Source organism: Labeo rohita, chromosome 18 (assembly GCF_022985175.1).
Source record: "Labeo rohita strain BAU-BD-2019 chromosome 18, IGBB_LRoh.1.0, whole genome shotgun sequence".
In the NCBI taxonomy this organism is placed as follows: Eukaryota; Metazoa; Chordata; class Actinopteri; order Cypriniformes; family Cyprinidae; genus Labeo; species Labeo rohita.
This window is the reverse complement of record NC_066886.1, coordinates 17,012,745-17,026,553: the sequence shown is the minus strand read 5'-3', so window position 1 is coordinate 17,026,553 and position 13,809 is coordinate 17,012,745. Positions and strand designations below refer to the sequence as shown.

General features: G+C 38.1%; 1 long non-coding RNA gene across 6 annotated transcripts; it reads right to left on the bottom strand.

Moving 5' to 3' along the window:
• Positions 1-6,137: 6,137 nt before the first annotated feature.
• Positions 6,138-7,496, bottom strand: LOC127180783 (uncharacterized). 6 transcript variants are annotated; one of them, XR_007829698.1, is made up of 4 exons: positions 7,444-7,496; positions 7,272-7,331; positions 6,551-6,610; positions 6,138-6,256 (listed from the first exon to the last, which is right to left on the bottom strand). It is a non-coding gene; the product is annotated as an uncharacterized LOC127180783 (long non-coding RNA). The 6 variants fall into 6 exon arrangements; XR_007829699.1 differs by having other exon boundaries at positions 7,404-7,456; XR_007829696.1 differs by lacking the exon at positions 7,444-7,496 and adding an exon at positions 6,995-7,094 and having other exon boundaries at positions 7,292-7,364.
• Positions 7,497-13,809: the final 6,313 nt, after the last annotated feature.

The following is a 13,809-nucleotide window of genomic DNA, read 5'->3' as shown; positions in this document are numbered from 1 at the left end:
ATGTAACATCCTGTGTGAACATACAGAAAGTTGCTGTTGCAAACATTAATTTCAAGAAATGTATGCAGGCTACACTTAAATATATCATTCATTCTCTGGTATAAGAACAGCCTTAGCAGTCTGATTTTACTGATAAGCAGCAAAATAAAGATAAAAGCTGGGCTCCTGGTCAAACTGAGCAATTGATGGAGAAGGGTCTCGGTTAGAGTGACCAAGAAGCTGATGGTTACTCTAGTTGAGCTCCATGATCATATGTGGAGATGGGAGAAACTTACAGAAGGATAAACATCACTGCAAGAATGCACCAGTCTAGTGAAGACACAAGAAAACCCACTTGGAATTTCCAAAAAAGAACCCAAAGGACTCTCAGACAGCCTCATACTCTGGGGGTGTTTTTCAGTGGCAGGAAAAACAGTAGAAGAAAAGCTCAGCACAGCAAAATATAGAGATAGCCTTAATAAAAACCTAGTCTAGAGCATTCAGAACTTTAGACTGGGCAGAAGGTTCACCTTCCAACAGGACAGTGACCTTAAGCACACAGCAAGAGGGGCTTATAGACGTCTCTGTGAATGTCCTCTAGTGGCCCAGCCACAGCCTGGGCTTGAACCCACATACCTCTGGAGAAATCTGAAAATGTCTGTCGGCCCACATCCAACCTGACAGAGCTGGAAAAGTGAAGAGGTGAAGTGATTAGTTAAGGGTATGAATATTTATGCAGAGTACTTATTTCAGTTTTTCCTTTTTAATAAATGTGCATAGTTGTCAAAAAGCAGTTTTTTTTCTTTGTCAATATGGTGAATGCAGTGTAGATTTATGTTGATGAAGGCAGCAATATAAAATGTGAAAAAAAAAATGAAGGGGTATGAATACTTTTATAAGTGTGAATTATAGTGATAATACAATCTTGAGCACATCTCTGCATTCTTACCAAACTTTAAAAGATTTAAATAACAGTATAATAGTGTAGACTTGTGTATTGTGGAAGAATCACTCTTCATTCAGAAATATCTTTAAATAGTTTATTTTTAATTGTTTGTTTTATTGCTATAATTTGATAATATCACGCTGGAGCAGGAGCTGGAGCTGGAGCTGGTCCTGTACTTCGACGGTGAGGATCTTAGGCTGTGGATCTGTGGTCATTAAAAAAGCCAGATCATAAGAGTCATTTGCTTGTAAATCAGACACTGCTGTATATATTATTATGTTACTGCGAGTTATTTAAGTTATTGTGCTTAACCATCTTCATTAAGTAAAGGATTCATCAGACTGCTGTAAAGTTTGTACATTTATACTCATGCTGCCTATGTTATTTCGTTATACTGAGGTTACGTTATTGTGATTAAAAAGCTGATTAAGCATTTATCAAACTGTTTTAAACTGGAAACTCATATATTTAAGAGTTTTATTTTGAATGATTTAATAAGAGGATCTACTTACTTGCTCAAGAATTAAACTACTGATTACCACAAGACAACATAAAGGCGTGTTTTCTTGCCATTACTTTATAGTACAGGTACATTATCTCCATACATTCGAATTAGACTGTGTTCACAACACATTAAATATTATTTCTTTTGGTGTGTTACTGTAGATTGGAATAAGTATTGTCAGTTATGAACGGGCCCTCAAGAGGGCGTTGGCCTTAACAGAGGCACCTCAAAGACGCAGATAGGAACCTCAAAGCAATATTACAGTGAATAAAACCCCCAGTGAGCAAGCCAAAGGTGACAGTGGCAAGGAAAAACTCCCTACAAAAAGAAATGTAGAAGAACCTTGCTGTTTGGTAAACGCGCACCAACAGTAGGCTGCTTAACAGAACACCCAACCCGTTATCCGACAGCAGCACATTCTGTACCCGGCCTGTTTGACATAGCCTAGACGGCGACTAGCGATATTAAATCTGCTGCATCAGTAAGGCAAAATTATTTATTTTCTCATGTAACAAAAGTGATTAAACCCAAAAGTAGGCATTCCAAGTTGGTACTTTGTAGAACACAAGCACAAGCAGCGCAACAGAAAAAAGATGAGAACGCGCATCCATTCTGTAAACAATAAAATTTTTGCCTAAATCTTGTGAACAATCTGTTTTAAACAACACGCTTATAATTCTTCATAAATGAAAAGAACATTTAAATATGCCTTATTGCCTAAATGTGATTGTCTCTGCAGTGTATACGTTTTAAAACGTATAAAATAAAGTTATATAGGCTATATATATATAGGCTGTGAATTGAAAGGCTCTGCCATTATTATTGAATTTAATTAGTTCCAGTTATGCATGTTTGTTTGCGGGAAAGTAGGCAAGACATGATAGTTACAGTATCATGATTATGGTTAAATAAGATAAAATATCCAATATATAAACAAATTACATTTATTTTCTAATTAAATATTATAACACACATTTTGCTTTTAATTATAATTATGTAAGTGCAACTTTTATGTAGATTTATGGAGTAAAAATGCTTGACTGCTTGTATACTTTTACCACCTAATCAAGCTCAGCATGCTTTAATTTTGCGTCATAAGGTTAAATGAAGTCGTTGGTCTGGGCTCTGGAAGTGATCTTTTTTTGTAAAACTGAAACTGAAACTGAAACTAAACTATATAAAAATGAAACATAAATGTGCTGACAAATTAAAAACTAAACTAAAACTAACAATATTATTAATGAGAATAATAAAAACTAAACTAAATTTTATTGCAAATTTAAATAAAATGAATTTAAAGAAGCAAAATTATAATAATTTTGGGAGGAACCAAGACTCAGTTGGGGGGACCCATCCTCCTCTGGCCGACACATAGAAAAAAACTTATTAATGGCTAGATGATAGTTATGAAAATAATCACACAATTCTTAAAATGGCTATTAAGGCCACTTGTACACTACAACTCTTGCCTTTAGTCTACAACTCTTACCTGTACTTTACAACTCTTACCTGTATTTGACAGCACTTACCTGTACTTCACAACTCTTAAAACTCTTAACTTTAGTCTATAACTCTTACCTATATGTTACAGGACTTGCCTGTACTCTGCAACTCTTACCTTATTTGCCAGGACTTACCTGTACTCTACAACACTTACCTGTATTTGACAGGACTTACCTGTACCCTACAACTCTCATCTGTATTTCACAAGACTTGCCTGTACTCTACAACTTTTAACTTTAGTCCATAACTCTTACCTATATTCTACAGGACTTGCCTGAACTCTACAACTCTTACCTATATTTGACAGGACTTACCTGTATTTCACAGGATGTACCTGTACTTGTCCCTCCTGTATTTAACAGGAGTAACCTGTATGTCATGGGACTTACCTGTATTCTACAACTCTTAACTTTAGTCTACAACTCTGTATTTTACAACTTTTAAAGAGTCTATAACTCTTACCTGTACTCTTTAGGACTTTCCTGTACTTTACAACTTTTACCTGTATTTGACAGGACTTACCTGTACTTTACAACCCATGCCTGTATTTCACAGGACTTACCTGTACTCTAGAACTCTTACCTGTATTTGACAGGACTTATCTGAACTTCATGGGACTTACCTGTACTCTAGAACTCTTACCTGTATTTGACAGGACTTACCTGTACTCTACAACTCTTACCTGTATTTGACAGGACTTATCTGAACTTCATGGGACTTACCTGTACTCTAGAACTCTTACCTGTATTTGACAGGACTTACCTGTACTCTACAACTCTTACCTGTATTTGACAGGACTTACCTGTAATCTACAACCCATACCTGTATTTCACAGTACTTACCTGTACTTCAGGGGACTTACCTGTACTCTAGAACTCTTACCTGTATTTGACAGGACTTACCTGTACTCTAGAACTCTTACCTGTATTTCACAGGACTTACCTGTACTCTACAACCCATACCTGTATTTCACAGGACTTACCTGTACTCTAGAACTCCTATCTGTATTTGACAGAACTTACCTGTACTTCATGGTACTTACCTGTACTCTACAACTCTTACCTGTATTTGACAGGACTTACATGTACTTCATGGTACTTACCTGTACTCTACAACTCTTACCTGTATTTGACAGGACTTACATGTACTTCATGGGACTTACCTGTACTCTAGAACTCTTACCTGTATTTGACAGGACTTACCTGTACTCTACAACTCTTACCTGTATTTGACAGGACTTAACTGTACTCTACAACCCATACCTGTATTTCACAGGACTTACCTGTACTCTAGAACTCTTACCTGTATTTGACAGGGCTTACCTGTACTCTAGAACTTTTACCTGTATTTGACAGGACTTACCTGTACTCTGCAACTCTTACCTGTATTTCACAGGACTTACCTGTACTCTACAACCCATACCTGTATTTCACAGGACTTACCTGTACTCTAGAACTTCTATGTGTATTTGACAGAACTTACCTGTACTTCAAGGGACTTACCTGTTCTCTAGAACTCTTACCTGTATTTGACACAGCTTACCTGTACTCTAGAACTTTTACCTGTATTTGACAGGACTTACCTGTACTCTGCAACTCTTACCTATATTTCACAGGACTTACCTGTACTCTACAACCCATACCTGTATTTCACAGGACTTACCTGTACTCTAGAACTCCTATCTGTATTTGACAGAACTTACCTGTACTTCATGGTACTTACCTGTACTCTACAACTCTTACCTGTATTTGACAGGACTTACCTGTACTCTATAACCCATACTTGTATTTCACAGGACTTACCTGTACTCTACAACCCATGCCTGTATTTCACAGGACTTACCTGTACTCTAGAACTCTCACCTGTATTTGACAGGACTTACCTGTACTTCACAACTCATACCTGTATTTCACAGGACTTACCTGTACTCTACAACTCTTACCTGTATTTGACAGGACTTACCTGTACTCTACAACTCATACCTGTATTTCACAGGACTTACTTACCTGTACTTACCTGTACACAACTCTTACCTGTATTTGACAGGACTTACCTGTACTCTCTAGAACTCTTACCTGTATTTGACAGGACTTACCTGTACTCTACAACTCTTACCTGTATTTTTGACAGGACTTACCTGTACTCTACAACTCATACCTGTATTTCACAGGACTTACCTGTACTCTACAACTCTTACCTGTATTTGACTTAGGGGACTTACAACCTGTATTTGGGGACTTACCTGTACTCTACAACTCTTACCTGTATTTCACAGGACTTACCTGTACTCTACAACTCTTACCTGTATTTCACAGGACTTACCTGTACTCTGTACTCTTGACTCATACCTGTATTTCACAGGACTTACCTGTACTCTACAACTCATACCTGTATTTCACAGGACTTACCTGTACTCTACAACTCATACCTGTATTTCACAGGACTTACCTGTACTCTACAACTCTTACCTGTATTTGACAGGACTTACCTGACCTGTACTCTACAACTCTTACCTGTATTTGACAGGACTTATCTGACTTCATGGGACTTACCTGTACAAACTCTTACCTGTATTTCACAGGACTTACCTGTACTCTACAACTCTTACCTGTATTTCACAGGACTTACCTGTACTCTACAACTCATACCTGTATTTCACAGGACTTACCTGTACTCTACAACTCATACCTGTATTTCACAGGACTTACCTGTACTCTACAACTCTTACCTGTACCTGGACTTTACCTGTACTTGACAGGACTTACCTGTACTTCACAGGACTTACCTGTACTCTACAACTCTTACCTGTATTTCAAAGGACTTACCTGTACTTCACGGGACTTACCTGTACTCTACAACTCTTACCTGTATTTCACAGGACTTACCTGTACTCTACAACTCATACCTGTATTTCACAGGACTTACCTGTACTCTACAACTCATACCTGTATTTCACAGGACTTACCTGTACTCTACAACTCATACCTGTATTTCACAGGACTTACCTGTACTTCTTGGGACTTACCTGTACTCTAAACTCATACCTGTATTTCACAGGACTTACCTGTACTCTACAACTCATACCTGTATTTCACAGGACTTACCTGTACTCTACAACTCATACCTGTATTTCACAGGACTTACCTGTACTCTGTACTCTTACCTGTATTTGACAGGACTGTACCTTACTTCACAGGACTTACCTGTACTCTACAACTCATACCTGTATTTCACAGGACTTACCTGTACTCTACAACTCATACCTGTATTTCACAGGACTTACCTGTACTCCACAATTTGTACCTGTATTTCACAGGACTTACCTGTACTCTTTGTACCTGTATTTCACAGGACTTACCTGTACTTACCTGTACTCAAACTCATACCTGTATTTCACAGGACTTACCTGTACTTACCTGTACTCTACAACTCATACCTGTATTTCACAGGACTTACCTGTACTCCACAACTCTTACCTGTATTTCACAGGACTTACCTGTACTCCTACAACTCATACCTGTATTTCACAGGACTTACCTGTACTCTACAACTCTTACCTGTATTTCACAGGACTTACCTGTACTCTACAACTCATACCTGTATTTCACAGGACTTACCTGTACTCTACAACTCATACCTGTATTTCACAGGACTTACCTGTACTCCACAATTTGTACCTGTATTTCACAACTCCTACCTGTATTTACCTGTAGGGACTTACCTGTACTCTACAACTCATACCTGTATTTCACAGGACTTACCTGTACTCTACAACTCATACCTGTATTTCACAGGACTTACCTGTACTCTACAACTCATACCTGTATTTCACAGGACTTACCTGTACTCTACAACTCATACCTGTATTTCACAGGACTTACCTGTACTCTACAACTCTTACCTGTATTTCACAGGACTTACCTGTACTCTACAACTCATACCTGTATTTCACAGGACTTACCTGTACTCTACAACTCATACCTGTATTTCACAGGACTTACCTGTACTCTACAACTCTTACCTTCAGTCTACAACTCTTAATGTACGTCTACAACTCTTACCTGTATTTCACAGGACTTACCTGTACTCCACAACTCATACCTGTATTTCACAGGACTTACCTGTACTCTACAACTCATACCTGTATTTCACAGGACTTACCTGTACTCTAGAACTCATACCTGTATTTCACAGGACTTACCTGTACTCCACAACTCTTACCTGTATTTCACAGGACTTACCTGTACTTCACACTTACCTGTATTTCTATAACTCTGTATTTTACAGAACTTACCTGTACTTCACAATTTGTACTTACCTGTACTCTACAACTCTTACCTGTATTTCACAGGACTTACCTGTACTCCACAATTTGTACCTGTATTTCACAGGACTTACCTGTACTCTACAACTCTCACCTGTATTTCACAGACTTACCTGTACTTACAACTATTCTTTCACAGGACTTACCTGTACTCTACAACTCATACCTGTATTTCACAGGACTTACCTGTACTCTACAACTCATACCTGTATTTCACAGGACTTACCTGTACTCTACAACTCATACCTGTATTTCACAGGACTTACCTGTACTCTAGGACTCTAACCTTTATTTGACAGGACTTACCTGTACTCTACAACTCTTACCTGTATTTGACAGGACTTACCTGTACTCTACAACTCTTACCTGTATTTGACAGGACTTACCTGTACTCTACAACCCATACCTGTATTTCACAGGACTTACCTTTACTCTAGAACTCTCACCTGTATTTCACAGGACTTACCTGTATTCTACAACTCTGTACTTTACAACTTTTAATTTAAGTCTATAAGTCTTACCTGTATTCTTTAAGACTTGCCTGTACTCTAGAACTCTCACCTGTTTTTGACAGGACTTACCTGTACTCTATAACCCATACTTGCATTTCACAGGACTTACCTGTACTCTAGAACTCTTACCTGTATTTCACAGGACTTACCTGTACTCTACAACTCTTACCTGTATTTGACAGAACTTACATGTACTTCATGGGACTTACCTGTACTCTACAACTCTTACCTGTTTTTGACAGAACTTACCTGAACTTCATGGGACTTACCTGTACTCTACAACTCTCACCTCTATTTGACAGGACTTACCTGTACTGTAGAACTCTCACCTGTATTTGTTACCTGTACTTCACGGGACTTACCTGTACTCTACAACTCTTACCTGTATTTCACAGGACTTACCTGTACTCTAGAACTCTCACCTGTATTTGATAGGACTTACCTGTACTCTACAAGTCTTACCTGTATTTGACAGGACTTACCTGAACTTCATGGGACTTACCTGTACTCTATAACTCTCACCTGTATTTTACAGAACTTACCTGTACTTCATGGTACTTACCTGTACTCTACAACTCTTACCTGTATTGACAGGACTTACCCGTACTCTATAACCCATACTTGCATTTCACAGGACTTACCTGTACTCTAGAACTCTCACCTGTATTTGACAGGACTTACTTCTATTCTTTAAGACTTGCCTGTACTTTACAACTCCCACCTGTATTTGACAGCACTTACCTGTACTCTGCAACTCATACCTGTATTTGACAGGACTTACCTGTACTCTACAACCCATGCCTGTATTTCACAGGACTTACCTGTACTCTAGAACTCTCATCTGTATTTGACAGGACTTACCTGTACTTCATGGGACTTACCTGTACTCTGCAACTCTTACCTGTTTTTTGACAGAACTTACCTGAACTTCAGGACTTACCTGTACTCTACAACTCTTACCTGTATTTCACAGGACTTACCTGTACTCTATTACTTGCATTTCACAGGACTTACCTGTACTCTAGAACTCTCACTTGTATTTGACAGGACTTACCTGTACTCTGAGACTTACCTGTACTCTACAACTCTTATCTGTATTTGACAGGACTTACCTATACTTCATGGGACTTACCTGTACTCTGCAACTCTGACCTGTTTTTTGACAGAACTTACCTGAACTTCATGGGACTTACCTGTACTCTACAACTCTTACCTGTATTTTACAGAACTTACCTGTACTTCATGGTACTTACCTGTTCTCTACAACTCTTACCTGTATTGACAGGACTTACCTGTACTCTATAACCCATACTTGCATTTCACAGGACTTACCTGTACTCTAGAACTCTCAGCTGTATTTGACAGGACTTACCTGTAGCTCATGAGACTTACCTGTACTCTACAACTCTTACCTGTATTTGACAGGACTTACCTGTACTCTATAACCCATACTTGTATTTCACAGGACTTACCTGTACTCTAGAACTCTCACCTGTATTTGACAGGACTTACCTGTACTCTACAACTTTCACCTGTATTTGACAGGACTTACCTGTACACTACAACCCATACCTGTATTTGACAGGACTTACCTGTATTCTAGAACTCTCACCTGTATTTGACAGGACTTACCTGTACTCTACAACACTTACCTGTATTTAACAGGACTATCACGAGTTCGCCTGCCCATCCAGTCCTGATGGGCAATGGTAAACAAACTTGGCTTCCTGTCCTTAATGGAGGCTCGAACCCGAGGCTCGGCCTGAGCGCTGAGTTCAACCCCCCATTGCGATATTACCTAGAGGGAGAGTAACAGAAATAGAGGAGGAGAAGGGGAGGTGGAGGGATGCCGGAAGAACTGAGGCTGGGACGGTGCAATGAGAGCTGCTTATATAGGCTCATAATGATGATTGACAGGACTGAATGATTAGGCTCCTCTCAAACCTACGTTTGGAACTTCATTACATGTACTCTACAACTCTTACCTGTATTTTGTAGGATTTACTTGTACTGTACAATTCATACTCATATTTCACAAGACTTACGTGTACCCTACAACTCTTACCTTTAGTCTACAACTCTTAACTTTAGTCAATAACTCTTACTTATATTCTACAGGACTTGCCTGTCCTCTACAACTCTTACCTGTATTTCATAGGACCTACCTGAACTGTACAACTCACACACATATTTTATAAGACTTACCTGTACTCTACAACTCTCAGCTGTATTTGTATCCCACTGCACTTCAATACTACAATTCTTAACTTTAGTCTATAAGTCTTTCACAAGACTTACCTGTAAGTGGCTCTGGTGCTGAGGGAGACCTGTGTTGTGGCTCTTGCACTGTGTTTTCTAGCAGTGGCTCAAGGACAGGTAATCGTGACATGAATTGCCAGTATTAAATTGTCAGCAGCGACACAACTACCATCATATCAACCTACTATGCTGATTTTACAGAGTTAAAATCAAAGTTTAGACAATTATGCCTGGTTTTGTTGGGCATAAAAGGATATTTTAACATTAACAAGCAAAATGCAGAAATTATGTAACATTATAGTCATTTATAGTCATTTTTCCTCGAATGGGAAACGGCATAAAAATGGTAGTGTGCTTTTTAACAGAATACAACCCTTCTAAAATCCAGAAATCAGAAATGTGTATAGTATGAATGCAATCTGGACGTACTACATGTACAGCCAAATTTCTACACATTATGTGTGTCTTTGTTATCAGACAAGTTCAATTCAGATCTTACAATGTCTACAAATGAGCTGATATGATGAATCAGGTGTGTAAGTTGAGAGAGACAAACAAAATGTGTAGTGTTTAGGGACTCCAGCATAGTTTTGAGAAGCACCGCTGTAGATGAAAATGGTGGTCAAATGTCCTTTAGAGGTTTCATTTAAATGGTTATTGAGATTACATACCTGTACACACTGTACTTTACAACACTGAGACAGTTGATACACGGGGCAACTTTTGTGGGGCAATGTTGCTTGGGAACTTTCCTACTGAGAATGGGTAACAAATTTCTATCTTGACAATTTATATTGGTCATGGGCCCTGTGTCTCACCTGGTTGCCTGTTGATGGCAACATTGCCCAAACTTGCCCCATGTACATCACCTTTACATATACTATACAACACTTACCTGTACTATATAACTCTTACATGTACTCTACAACTCTTACTTACAGTATTTTTCCATCTTTAGTGCAGTGGTTTTCAGTTCTGATCCAGTCCTTTTGTATGTCTCTCTTATTTGACGCAGTTTAGTTCATGAGGCTCTCTCAGGATTTTAAACAACTGCTGTAGTGAAATACTTTTCGCCTACGACACCGGGCAGTCATGGACACCATACTTGGCCCTTACGAAAATTAACCATAGTTTTATTATAGGAAAAGTGTAGTAACCATGTTTTTATGGTGCACTGATTACCATTTGTATAATCACAGCTTTACTACAGATACCATGGTTAAACTATGGTTAGTGTAGCAAGACCATGGTTACCATGGTTAAACTATAGTAACCATGTTTTTTTGGTTTTATTTGTAGTAAAAACATGGTTAATTTTCATAAGGGATCACATTTCTTTTTCTTACCTGTTCTCTGACGAAAGTAATTGCTCAATGTCATCCTTAGCACTAATTAAATCACTTCTCAGCAATATTTCCTACAGCAAACAATGAAAATGTGCAAGTTTGTAAATAAATACATTCACTGTTAACGGCCAGATGCTGAGCGCCACCTTGTGTCTGTATCATCGTACTAAAAACGTAATTTAATCACAGCCTATAATCCATCTTAATTGCAGCCATGTAAGATTACAAGCAACAAAAAACTTTTGGATGTAGGTAAAGTTATCTGAAAATGTTTAAAGTACAAATAGCAGTAGTCACTGGTCTTTGCCTCTTCGGTTGTCATGGAAACAAATCAACACACAACAATAATAAATGTGATTTGACTCTAATTCGGTTCATACGGAAAGCACAATTAACGCCTTAAATGACCGATATGCAAATTAAACCATTAAGGCAATATAAAAAACGTTAGATAGATCAGTAATGAGGTTATTATCGACTCACCAGTAGCTGCAGAGAGAAGTAGCTCCAGCATAACCGTCGATGATCCAGTTCGAACAATAATTTGCCGCGGTCTTCGCGCGCGCAGTGTGACGACATAACCACTCATAGAACGTTCACGTTAACCATAATATAACTGAGAAATATCAGTGAGAATAAATAACATACATGTATATGAATGTTCATGGTGCATGTTTTCTAGTTAATTAATTTATTATACTATAATATATACTGTGTAAAATTGTTAATGATTTACACACACACATGTATATATATATATATGTGTGTGTGTGTGTGTGTGTGTGTGTGTGTGTGTATATATACACAGTTTTAGGTAATATAATCAAACTACTTTTAGTTTACTTTTACATTAATTTTGACCTAACTTATTTAAATAGGATAATCTTGTACCATATTGATATAAAAATACAAAGTAAGAAAATATATTCTGCTCGTTGTTATTAAAAACATGAAGTGCATTAAACATTACATTAGGACAAGATTTCCCAAACTGGGGCTCGTGAAGGAACTGCAAGGGGTTTGAAAAACTAATAATCAATTAAATCATAAAAAATAAATAAAATAAGGCATTTTAAAATAATAGCAATCAAAATAAAACACACTAAAATAATTGTATTTGTTTCCTGCTAGTTTATGTAATCAATAAAAAATTAACTGTAGTCTGATTCAGAGCACTATAAAATGTGATTTAATCTAATTACAAGTACTTAATTTTTTTAATCTGATTATGTAATCCAGATTACACATAATTAGTTACTGTCCAGCTCTGTATAAAAACCATTACAAATTTGTACAGACCCCAGACTTTTGAACAGTACTGTACATATACACAAACACAAAGCAATTACCAAAAGAAATTATACTTTTTCTATCATCAAAAAAGGTTTCATGTTAGCAGGCATCCCACTCACAAACACAAAATCTCTGTGAAAAAGCCTCTGTGAAGCTGCTGCATCGAATTTGAATATTCAAATATTTTTACATATCAGCCAGGGAAGCATCACCATTTGCAATGATTCAAGCTTTTAACTACTAAATGTACACTGACCGTGCACATTATTGACATATGTATTATGTAAAAGCGACTATGTAATAACCAACCCAGCTCGAATTTCTCTCTGCAACATGAGATGTGTCTGACTACCTGTTCTTTTTTTTTGTCTCACACACTGCGGCTGCTGACTGCTCTATTGCATCAGGCAGTCAGTGCTTTGTAATTGTGACTCCAGAGATCCCCCTTCTCAAGCTTTGGACTCTCTAGGATGAGTAATAGAGGCTGGGGCCATGCTGCCTGCCCTCCCACAACACACCAACCCCTGCTGCAATCATATGCAATCCTCTCATTGCCAAATAGTGCTGTGCTTGGTTGCCTAGAGACCAAGGTCACCTGGGTGAAAGCACCTTAGGAGAGGAAGACACCATAGCAGCGTCGCATGCAACTACAGTACCATCCTGATTCCAACTACCAATCTGTTGCTTTCAAACCGGTACTGTTTCAACAAGCCAAAACTAAAGTGCAACCAGTCAGCTATTGTTTATTTTCGGTGTATATATCGTTAAACACTTCATAATAGCATGTGGCCGCCGTTTGCAGTATCAATAAATGTGTCTGAAATGCCATCTAATTAACTCAAGGACAAAGCATCGTTAAATTAGACTCGCAGTCTGTTGTCACAGCGTGAAAGATTGCGTAAACGATTGCTTGTCTTTGCACCATGCAAGCTTGTGTTGCCGCTGATGTGTCGAGGGAAGATGCTAATTGATTTCTCCTCATGGGAGAGAGTTTCATCACGCTTTGTTTTTAACCCTCTCTTACAGGGGCTGCACATGACGGTCTCGCAGGAGTTCTGCACCTCTACACTCAGAATGTGAGACACAATGAACTGGTACGATAAACCAAAACAAATGAGCCAGTACACAGTGTGCAAGGAAAT